The sequence below is a fragment of the Pogona vitticeps genome, chromosome 1, assembly GCF_051106095.1.
Source record: "Pogona vitticeps strain Pit_001003342236 chromosome 1, PviZW2.1, whole genome shotgun sequence".
Classification (NCBI taxonomy): Eukaryota; Metazoa; Chordata; class Lepidosauria; order Squamata; family Agamidae; genus Pogona; species Pogona vitticeps.
In genome coordinates, this window is record NC_135783.1 from 236,220,101 (window position 1) to 236,232,174 (window position 12,074).

The 12,074-nt window shown below is 41.6% G+C and overlaps 1 long non-coding RNA gene across 2 annotated transcripts in view; it reads right to left on the minus strand.

The window, feature by feature from the left end:
* LOC144583966 (uncharacterized) overlaps window positions 1–11,229 on the minus strand; it is a 42,796-nt gene extending 31,567 nt beyond the window's left edge. Inside the window, exons 1-2 of one of the 2 annotated variants that reach the window (XR_013537915.1) lie at window positions 11,147–11,229; window positions 9,942–10,010 (exon numbers count right to left, since the gene is read on the minus strand). This is a non-coding gene — a long non-coding RNA (uncharacterized LOC144583966). Of the gene's footprint in view, window positions 1–5,240; window positions 10,011–11,146 lie in introns of those variants that run through there. The other variant, XR_013537907.1, reaches the window with a different exon arrangement.
* Between the last annotated feature and the right edge of the window lie 845 nt (window positions 11,230–12,074).

Genomic DNA, 12,074 nt, shown 5'->3' on the forward strand with positions numbered 1-12,074 from the left:
ACACGTTCAGGAAGCATAAAATAACACGCTAATTTATTAAACAAAGAAAGAAACCATCTATCCAATGTCACTGCATTTCCTACACCCAGCAAAAAAGCAGTACCAATCACATTTTCCAGTAGTGCGCATTTTCTGACAATACTAAAAAAAAAGTTTTGAAAATGTGCAAAATCTCTCCCATGCAACAAGAACAACAATTTGCCATGTTGTGGTAAGGGGAGAAAAAAAGTAGTTTTCTATGAGGACAAACCAAGCCAAACTTTGGATTCCAGCTTGCAACTTGACATGGACGGGATTTTGATAAATGCAATGAAAGCAAGACCGGAAGATTTTCACATCCATAGTGGAAGTGCAAGGTGGAGCATGAATGTGCTGCTGATTTTCCTGCCTTGCCATTAAAAAAAAACCAAAGAATTAGTGCTCAAATTAATGACAGGCAGAAATTAATCTCTTGTTCAGATCTGAGAGGTATGTTGCTTGGGGGAATAAATGTCATCAGTCAAAAAGATCTCTGTGTCCTGTATCCTTTGGAGATATGAATTATCCAATCAGCCAATAATTCCTGAAGTTCATTTGTAAAATTCAACTGTGGCAGATATATATGGAGAGCTGGCTGCCTAAGTCAAAGAGTATTAGTGAAGTGACCTAATTAAGCTTATAAAAACCTTCCCCCCATATTTTTGCAAATCAAAACAACTAATTTAATTTTTTATGTCACATTTCTGGAGTGCTGCTTTGTACCAGCTGCATGGCTTATGGTATAGCGCCTATCAAAAAGACAGAAGAAAAAGTGGGATTTTGACACAGATGCATGAAAGCTAAGTAAATAACAGAGCAGGAGTGGTTAGATAAGGAGAGTCTTGGAATATTTAAAGACTAATAGACATTAAAGACAGCTCAGCACAGATAAATGATGAATAATGTGCTTTTGCAAACAGTCCAGAGCTCTCCCTGCACTTGTTGAGGAGCCTAAATTAAAGAGGCAACATCCATGGTGAAAATGAAATGCATGGTAGCCCTGCTGAAGTTAAGGAAGACTTTGCCAATTTATTCATTGACTGAGAAGGGGGTGTGCATATAAAAATGAATGTAATGAATGATGAATGCTAAGAGTCACGAGAAATAAATCATCGCTCCGTCAAAAACTGTCAGTGAGACAATGGGAGTAGGAGAGAGGAGAGTTGAATATTATTTTTCTCGATTTCATTTGCTTCTTTGGTTTTCCCCCTAAGAAGTCATTGGTTACAAAAGTAAAAGATAAAAGGGAATGAGGAATGGCAAAATCACATTACTACCAAGAAGAGCCAAAGATTCTGTTAAATCTTATCTGGCTTATCAAGCCAGAGGGCTGACTGTGGTATCTAATGAAAAGATGCATCAGGAAGATTAAAAACAACAACACACAATCGTTTTCCTTTGGCACAGAAATGTCATGTGATGAACCAGAGCAGTACTGTTAAAAAGGGAACATACACGGCAATATTCTTCTAACAGCAAATTCAAAGTGTTGAGTGCCAACAAGAGGCCACTGAGTAAGATCAACATACTTTTATCAATCATTTTAAATAAATTATCTTAACACCTTTTTAAAAAGGGTGTCATGCATTGACTAACATGAGGCAATCAGAGCATTAGAACAGGGCTGGGTGACTTGCACTCCTCAAAACCATCATCCCTCACCCCTAATTATGCTAAATTGGCTGAGGGAAGTTTCAGTCTAACAATAGTTAGAGTTGCTTTTCATAGCCTGAACCAAGACATGGCTGGGTGGCTCATCCCAACATGAACAAGAAAGCCTGGTGAGTCAATATATTAATTTTATTTAAACTATTTTTTTACCCTTCCTTTCTTCTTAAAAAGGACCCGAGGCAGCTTATCTCATTAAAAACACAATATGAAAAGCTAAAAACAGAAAATTATTCAAATGTTAAAAAGACTAATTAATAACATTATATTAAAAATGTTAGATAAAAGCATTACTAAAAACAGATTTAAAAGCAAGAGAATACCATCGCGTTTATTGTCTCCTGAACTGTCAATCACAAACAAAAAACCTGCATGAAGAGAAAGGTTTTTGCATGCTTGTGGAAGGACAGCAAAGATGGGGCCAGGCTGGCCTCCCATGGGATGGAGTACCAGAGTCTGGGAACAGCACTGTGTCCCCCACCAAAAACATCTGTGAGGGTGGTGGGACAGAAAGAAAGGACTCTTCTGATGATCTTAATACCCAGGCAGGCTCATAAAAAGACAGATGATCTTTCAGATAGCTTGACCCAATCCATTAAGAGTTTTATAGGTTAAAGACAGCACTTTGAATTGTGCTGGGAAACAGAGCAGCAGGCAGTGGAGCTGCTGTAACAAGGCAATTATATGTTCCTTGTTACTAGCCCCAGATAACAATATGACTGCAGCGTTTTGGGCATACTGGAGTTTCTGTGCATTAGAGTAATCCAGCCAAGATATAACTAAGGCATATGTCACTGTGGCCAGATCAGACCTCTCAAGGAATGGATGTTGCTGGCACACTTGTTTAAATTGTGCAAAGGCATTCCTGGCTACTTCCAAGACATGGGCATTCAGGCTCAGAGACAAATCCAGGAGTACCCATGGGCTGCGCACCCGGGTTTTCTGGGGAAGTGTCACCCCATCCAGCAGAGACTGCATCCCTATTCCTTGATCTGCCTTTTCACTGATCAGGAGCACCTCTGTCTCATCTGGATTAAGTTTGAGATTGTTCACCCTCATCAAGTCCATTCTTGATATCTGACACAACTGGAACTGAAATGTATTTTTTTTATGTGACCTTTATACCTCCCATCTGGCTGCCAAGGCCACTCTGGGTGGTTTACACATTAAACAAATATAACATGGAGCAACAATTGAAATACCACCCTTGGATTTTGATGGAAAGGAGAGATAGAGTTGGGTGTCATCCACATACTATTGACACTGAACCTCCAAACTCCAGACATATGGCACTATTTTTCTGTTGGTCTTGCTTGCATTGATCCACTGCAGATGTGTTTATAGAATGGACACAAACACTGTAATGGGAAAGGGAGCTATTTTAGCTTGAGAGTTACCCAAATTGACTTGCTGGCCACCCATACCTTTTATCAATGTTTGGTACAGCAGCTATGACCTTCCTTTGATAAACAAACTACAGCCACATTGATTCATGGTGTGAGAATTTATCAGCTCAGTTACAGTAATGTACTCTATGTGATACAGCCTTGCAAGTGTCCCCTCATGCAGAATGAAGAAGCTAGAACTGGAACAACTAGGATGAATCACATCGCGGTAATTCTAAGAGAACTCAGATGGCTGCCTATGAGCCTGTGCACACTGTGAAACTTGGCGCAATTACGCCTGTGCTTAAAAGGTCCTCATCTCCAGTGCAGTCTATTAAAACTCTCTTTTAAGTGATTCTCCCACCCACACTGGAGTGTCAAGGCTCATGGGAAGCTAGCTGGCTGTGGTGTTGGAGAGGCTCAATGCCTATCATTCAGCTGCTCACCATTTCTCAGCTCCTCCCCACAGCTAATCAATGGAGGCAGGAAGTTGGTCATGATGCCAGGCTTGGAGGGGCTCAGAGCATCACAGCAGCCTGTCAGCTGTTCTTGACTGTTGTATAATTTGGCTAAAGTAAAGTTACATTCAGGTGTGAATGAATTCATTCGGAGCTGATGTTGACCACTTGCTTTTATTTCATCATTCTTTAGTGAGGAAAATAAGGGTTGTATTGATTATTCTATTCTTTAAAAATCCTCTGGTTTATGAATGTGGGATATTGTCCTTTTGTATCCATGATTCAAAATGTGGTTGGTCCAATATTGCTGCACAATATTGTGCTCATTGTTGCCAGCAGGAAAGGGCAGCTGGGATATTGCCAACACCAATGGCAGCAGTCAAGATTAGAGATGGGGAGTAATATAAATACGGATTGTTTTTTCTGACAAATACTGTATAGCTGATTCATTAAATCTTTGTCGATCCATATTAGTAGTATATGTGGGTTCCAGAGACCTCCATGAATATGAAGGGATGAATATTTACCCATTTTTATTTGTCCTTTGTATTAAAAACAAAACAAAACACCATTCTGCCTACTGTCCATCATCAGTTGATCGGCAGCAGAAAGGCAGCTACCATCCCACACAGCTACCCAATACCACAGCCTACCCCCACCCCTTCCTTTCCCTAACTTAGGCCCCACCCCACGCCACCCCACCGACACCTTCTTAACTTAATTGCTGCTGCCGAGGTCTTCTGGCCTCGGAGCTATGCATGTAAAAATGGAGATTGGGAGCCCTTTGCAAAGATGGCAGCTGCGGCTTCATTTAGGGTAGGGAAGCTGCAGCTGCCATCTTTGCAAAGGGCAGCCTTTTTACATGCCATGGCTGCGAAGGTCTGATGGAGACCTTGGCAGCAGCTATTAAGGTAAGGGGGTGTCATTGGGAGTGGGGTGGGGGCTAAGGTAGGGAAAGGCAAGGGATGTAGGGGTAGGCTGTTGGGATGGCTGGCTCTCTCTCTCTCTGTGTGTGTGTGTGTGTGTGTGTCTGCCTATTGGCTTCTGATCAGCTGATTGGCAGCCGGTAGGTAGAATGGGTTTCTGTGCCATGTGGTAAACTCCCCTGGAGGGACCCAAATTGTGGGTGAATAACTCAGATGTCCAATATCCAATCTTCACCAAGTTTAGCAGGCATGTTGGGGAAAGACATAGGAAGCTTCATTGTGATTCTGGAGTCTCCAAGTACCTGGGGGGAGCTTTCCTTGTGGGGCCCTATTTGTGACTATATAACTTGGGGTCTGCGATCCAATGTTCACCAGCTTTTCAGGAGTTGTAGAAAAGCGCCTGAGGAAGCTTTCCTGCAAAACTAGTGTCTCTAGGTCACCGGGGGCCGGTGTTATAGCTGTTTAAAGTGCAGACAAATCAATGGATCAATTTGTGGATTCATCAAAGAATATTTGTATATTCGTATTCATTGATCCATTAATCTTGACAAATAATGAATCAAAACGAATCACCATTTTTTTATTTGTCCCCATCTCTTTTCAAGATACTCTCTTGAGCTCACTACCATCCACAAAGTGACACCATGCAAGGGAAATTCCCAGGAGCTGGCTCCTTTTTTTTTTCATGAGTTAGGTGTTTCTCACTCAAACAGAATGCTATTGTCATGGCTGTTTTTTTTCCTTTTTGACAAGTATGAATGGTAGTGAGTCTCAAAGTTTTAATGTTTTTCTTGGGCTGCCACTAGTTTTAGAACTGCCTTGCTGAATGTTGGTTGCAGATGGCACGGATTTAAAAAAAAACAAATCACCAAATTTGTTCAAAAATCACTAATTTGTTGATTGGTATTTGTAAGAATCAATGCATTTTATCAATGATTCATTGGGCTATAAAATGCCGCCCTCAAGCACCTAGAGAAACCACAACTGCAGGAACACTTCCTCTGACTCTCCTCTACAATCCCTCCAGGTTTGGTGAAGATCGGGTTTCAGATGTCCAAGTTATATACCCAAAAATAGCCCCCCCCAGTTTCCCGCAGGCACTTAGAGACACCAAAATCACAGAGAAGCTTCCCATGACTCTCCTCTCCAATATCTCCCAGTCTGGTGAAGATTTGGTTTCCCCAAGGCAGCTGCTAAACACTTTCCGGGGGGGCATTTTGTGGGTGTATAGCTTAGATGTCTGAAAACAAATCTTCACCAAACTTGGAAGGATTGTAGAAGAAAGCCAGAGAAAACTTCTCTGTGATTTTGGTGCCACTACATTCCTGGGGGGACTTTCATGTGGGTCCCTATTTGTGGGCTTATAACTCAGATGTCCAAAACCCAAACTTCACCAAATTACAGGGCTTGTAAAGGAGAGTCAGGAGAAGCTTTCCTGCACTTTCATGTCTCTAGATACTGGGGGAGGGGCTGTTTTATAGGGTTTTAAATTAAAAAACAAATTGACAAATCAATTTGTCGATTAGTCAGAAAAACCATAAATTTGTAATTTGTGATTCATTGAACTTGACAAATCATAAATCAAAACAAATCACAATTTTCCTGGTTTCTGCCCATCTCTAATGTTGATTTGCTCAGGTCCTCTTCTGCTCAGAGGTGGCACCAGTAAGGGTGATCCAGCACCCCCAGCATCTTGCATCCACCACAGCCCTTGGGGACCAACTGGTAGCACTACTGAATCTGCTAGGAGTATTACACCGGGAATGAACTGAGAAGCATCTTTCCCCCTCCAGTGCATTCAAGGATAATAGGCATGGGTCCCAGAGTTAATTTCGAGGCTACTACTGTATGTTAAAGGGATGTTGATGTCTAGGTGCCTCCCACACTCTCAGGCTCTAATGGGGAGTAAATGGTGGGTTTGCACAGGTTGCAAGATGTCTGACCTAGTGGCCACCTCTCTCCTTTGAATTTTCCATGCACAAGCAGGGATTCAAACCTAGATCTCTTGGGTTGTCTTCTGACATTCTATCACTACAACCAAATAGAAGTGGTGAGCAATTTTGACAACTTTTCAGCTAGTATGTGTCCTAACACTGCCCCCCGCATTGCCCTTCTCTTGCTCCAAAAACAATTACAAATGCTACAAATTTTTCATTGTTTCTAATTCAGATGCATTATAGCATGGCTGGATTTAACCTGTATGTTCTCCATGGGATAAACAATGGGAAAGGCTAACATAATGGCCTCTTTAATTTGATTTACTCTTAACTACTAACTACTGAGGCAAAAGGTCTTATTTTTCCAATATCAAAGGGCCCTCTGAGCAACGGCACTTGAGATAAAATGCAACATGTCCCCCATGTTGGCAGAAGCATTAATTATCATTAATTGTGGCTGGAAGGCAGTTACTGGCTATGTGTATACAGCTATACCATGCTTATTTTGGCAATTGTTTTTCCTCACTAATGGAGGAACTGTTTAATCATTCTGTTTAATTTAAGTTACAGCTGCTCTGGAGATTTATGTGCCAAGATAGATCCATGTAAATATTGTCTTCCTCTTTTCAAATCTGCTTTAAATTACCATTCTAAAACCAGGAGCAAAGCACCACTCGTCATAAAAAGGAAATGGAAGAAGGATTAAAATTTACTAATGGGGAGAGAGAGATGAACTCCTGCTATTTTGCTGTTTTGCAGGCCTCATTCCCCCAGAGCCTTAGCATCTTCCAACGGCACATTAAAAGTAGCACAACTAACATCTGTCAAGTGTACCTCATGGTTCCCAAATATATCACAGGAAAGGTTTTTGTAAATGGTTATGTCTATAATATTTCGATGACTGAGCTAACATTTTTAGAATTAAAAAAAATACCACTGATATTCTGATTCAGAAGTGAGTTATGTTCAAGGTGAAATGAATGGATTCTCACCCTGCACCCTATGCTGGGAGAGATGGCATGGAAAATTGCTTTCCTATGTGATACATACCTGTGTAAAAAACTGTGCCTTACATTCTATCCACTTTTCTAAGGTAAGATCTCTGGAATAGGCTATTTTGGAGAAAAATACAAGGAACTTGAGCCAGAAGAAATAGCCACATGAATACAACCAGGATGATGTAATGCAGATGTGGGCAACATGTGACCCGTCAGCTGCATATGCTCTCTGCAAGCCCCAAATGTGCCCCTCAGCACCCATTTCTCAAATGCCCCTACTCCAGCACCCTCACATCTCCCAGATTTAAACCAATAAAAGAATTATTAGGCTAAAAAATCCCCTAGGCAATGACAGTGCCATTTTGTCATCTTACCCAAAATGGGTTTTAAAGTTGTTATTTAAAATATATATGCCACTAGAGTGAAAGAGGGGTTTTAAAGTACCCCGCCCCCATATGGGAAAAGTTGTGAGTCTCCAAGGTCCACCAATGAGCTTGTGTAGCCCTCAGACCTACTGCAGCAGTTGAAGTATTGGACTAGGATGAAGGAAAGTTGGCTTCAGAACTCCACTCAGCCATGAAGCTCAATGGAAGACTTTGGGTCTGTTATTGTTTCTTCGCCTACCCTACCTCACATCGTTGCTGGTGGGTTAAAATGGAAGAAGAGAACCACATACACAGACCCAATTTTTAGTTCCTTCCTTGGAGGGAAGCCAGGATATAAATGTACTAAATAGATAAATATGCTAGAAAGAGGAGGTGGTACAAAAGAAGTATGCCTCTGTAAGAGTGTACTACAGAAAACAGCTCAAACATATTGCATTTCAGCTCTTGCATTCCTGCTCCTCCACTGGGTTCTATATACTGTAGTCCTGTGTATAGATGCTCCTCCATCTTAGACACGGAGAGTCATAGGGATATATATCTTTACTTAATTCATTCTAGCAGACAAGGAGAAAAAAATGTCTGACTTTTCGGCCTGCTGGACAAGATTATGCAATTTTTTAAACACTTCATCCTTTTTCATAAATAATAACAATAAAAACAAAAACACAGAAGGATAGCTAGCTAGCTAGATATAGATATAGATATAGATATAGATATAGATATAGATATAGATATATAAATATATAGATTGTAGTAGACATTGTCTAGAGGGGCGGGGTAAAAATCTAATAAATAAATAAAATAAATAAAGATATCCAGTAAACATACAGTATCACCCTAGTATGAATTTTGGAATTTGCTTAGTCACAACATAGCTCTGCTAGCTTTTTGGGTCTGTGGGTACAAATAAATCTGCTTTCTTAGATGTAAAAGTTCTGTCTGAATCATACGTCTGGTAAACTAGGGTGATTTCTGCTGTAATAATGGGTTATCACTAATGCATATGTTTGCTGACAGTTAAGGTTCTAGATCAGTGACAGAGGGTGTGATGATATAGGAAAATAGATGGCAGGTTGGAGCACTCGTGGAGCAGCGTGATGCCAGCTGTTTCACAGTACTGTAATCGTACAATGGATAGAGAAGTCCACTCCAGCCTGACCTTGATACATGCCGAAGCTGGACATTTTTGGTTCAGCTGTAGGACTACTACATACTTTTTGGGCCAGACTGGAGTAATTCCCTGGGAGGTAAAAGGGTTTCTTTAACAGAGATTGTTCCTGCTCAAGCAATCCTTTCTGGTAAAATCAGATGCACACCTTTGCAGCTATCTGACAACACCCAGAATTCTTCTAGGAGTATTGCTGAAGGCACTTAGAATCCTCTTTCCAACCTTCCAAAGTCCCAGGGGACAGATAAGAGTGGGACAGACGTGGCTGGCATGTGTGGGGTGGGGACACTGGCCTGTTGTTCTCTCCCTCCACATGCTTCATCACCCCACATGTGTCTGAACACATGAATAAAGCTATAGTTATGTCCATTTAGAGGTTTAACTTTACCTTATCTACTAGCAATCCCCTTGTGATGGTGGGAAATATGGGACCTCTGTTCTGGCGTGACAATGAATAAGGAGGAGTAGTATTAAGGTTATCAAAATGTTGTTCAATGTTTGTTCAAAGCCCCCATGTTTTCTGAAATGAAGAAAGGAACAGGGAGGAGCTGGAGGAGTGAGCAGATGCATTTTTTAGGTTGGTTTTTGTTTGATTCTTTTAAAATATTTGTATACTTGCTGTTTTTAGCTTTTAAATGTTATCTTTTAACGCCTTAAGCCACCCTAGGTCTTTTTAAAGGAGAAATGTGGAGGAAAATATTTTTATAAATACATTTAAATAAATAATTGCATGATATTTTGGATTTAAAAAAACAGCCATCACCCTAATAAACAGTGTAAGATGGAGGGAGTGGGGGATTCTGCTCCTGATGTTTTAAAACAGGAAGATCTGGAGTCCAAAACCGTATTTGTCCACAGATCATTGACCCATTAAGAGTCTGTTAGATCTGTATGACCACACAGGAATCTGGGGCTGGTATGCAGCCACAGGCTTCGGTTTCTGCCACTCCCTCCTGCTCAATGTGGGTGGCTGCATTTCTCTCCTGGGGTGCTTTACCTTTGCTGTAGCATCCTTCTCTGTACTCTTCTAAGTCTGTTTCTCTTCTCAGATCTCTTCATCTTTTCCCTAAAACAAATCAAACTTCCACACTAAACTCTCCTCAGAAAACTTGTAGTCTCTTGAGAGACTTTCACTAGCATACACAAGCCTGCGCTCCGGCCATCATGTAAGGTTTGCGCTTTGCACAATTGCATAAACAGTGTCCATATCTGTGCCCTAAGGAGATTTCTTGGGAGGTCTGTCACCTCTATGCACTTATTGCAGTTCTTCTATATTTTAAAACCCTTTGGAAATAGTTCCCTCCTTGACTATTATGAAGATACTCAGAAAAGAGCACCAAGCCCGGTGCTTCTACTTTTGCTCTTTCCATGATGTTTGTCAAAAGGAGAAAAACTTCTATTCACATCGAAATTGAAGCCCCTTCAGGCTCCCAAGGTAATACCTGAGCAGGACGATAATCTTTCTGTCGTACGGGATTGGTAAAAGCTGATGCAGAACAATTCAAGAGCCAAACCGTTTTATGTTCGCTGAGCATCTCTAGAGAAATAAATGTGCACCGTCTACAAACACTCGTAGAGACAAGAGGTTTGTTAATCTGCTCAGCACCCCACTCACCCCAAAAAGCTAAAAAGTTTCAGTGTCACTTTTTAGTTTGGTTTGACTAGCTGCAGTGAGATTAATTTCAAGGGTCTGGAATCAAAATGATCTGTCACAGTTCGAAGATGTACCGGTAGGTCCAGCAAGGGTGGGGGGAGATGTCCACAAGAGCAATCTGCTCTGCCTGAGGCACAGATCTGACATAACTCAAGAAGGAGGGGGGGCAATTCCTGCATCTTCATTTTATTATGTGAGCAGCACTTTGGGAGCCAAAACAATCCAATTCAATCACAGATGGCTAGGATCTATATTTAGCATTGGCTAGCAAGAAGAGCTTTACAGCTAGAGAGAACTTTCTTGCATGCTTATCATTCATTATATTTATGGATTGCCTTTCGGCCATAATAGCTGCCAAGGCAGTTTACAATGAACAGTAATTAAAATGGTATAAATAAACCAGTTGCAGCAGAAGAAAGTCACCCTGTATACACTTTTGCTTTCTTTAATCAAATCCCCTCACCTTTGCTTAAATATCCCTGCGGTGCATCCCAAATATAGCACCTTGACAAACCGAATTTAGCACCTTGATAAACCGCTTTTCTTACTGTATTTTTCTCTCTCCTCCTCTTACTCAGTCTGCCACTCCTTCATGTTCTTGTAAGTGCTTGAGCTGCTCATTCGCAGAGAGGTTTCGAAATTAAGAAGAGGGCCACATGACATCAGTCTGAGAGTGAGCTGTAGGTTGGCCCCTCGGGTCACGGTCTCCCATTAATGATTTGAAGTACTGGCACAAAGGCATTATGTGAGACAGCCAATTCCCACTATTGTTTGTTGTCCATGGAAATTACAGCTGCAGCAAGGAGATAGCGGCACAGAGAAGTTGGTGCAGTTTTTTGGTGGCAACCACACCACATTTAGGTATATGGAAGAATGTGTGTGTGAAAGAGAGAGAGAGAGAAACACACACACACACACACACAGAGAGAGAGAGAGAGAGAGAGAGAGAGAGAGAGAGAGAGTCTAAGCTGTCTTATGAACAGGGTCAAAAGGTGATGGAGCAACATTAATGGATAAGCTGACAAGTAGTTGGGTTAACAACCAGCCTGGCCTTCATGAAAAAGGCAAAGTCCTCCAGACTGAGAAGCCAGGCAAGAGCCGGATGCTTTATACGCCCAGGGGAGCCCCTCCTGTCCTCTGGCCCTTGTCTCTCTTGCAGTCAGTCTTGCCAGTGAAGGTGTTAATGATAACTTCAAAGCAGGAAGCCATTAGGCCAGGAAGTTGCAGAAAGCAAGGTCACTAGGTATGGGCACCTGGTTCTTTCTTTGACATCTCCCCCCCACCCCTCACGAGCTTTATGGGAGGTTGCTCTCCTGAATGATTGCTCCCAGGTGATGTGTGCTTGCAAGATTTCTCATGTCACTGTATGTCATTTGTCGAAGAGGCAGGCACCTGTGTCTCTGAAGATTTTTGTCCTTGGTGTTTGAGTGTGCTTTCTCAGGTTTTTGCTTTGTGTTGCTGCAGTGCAGATTCGTG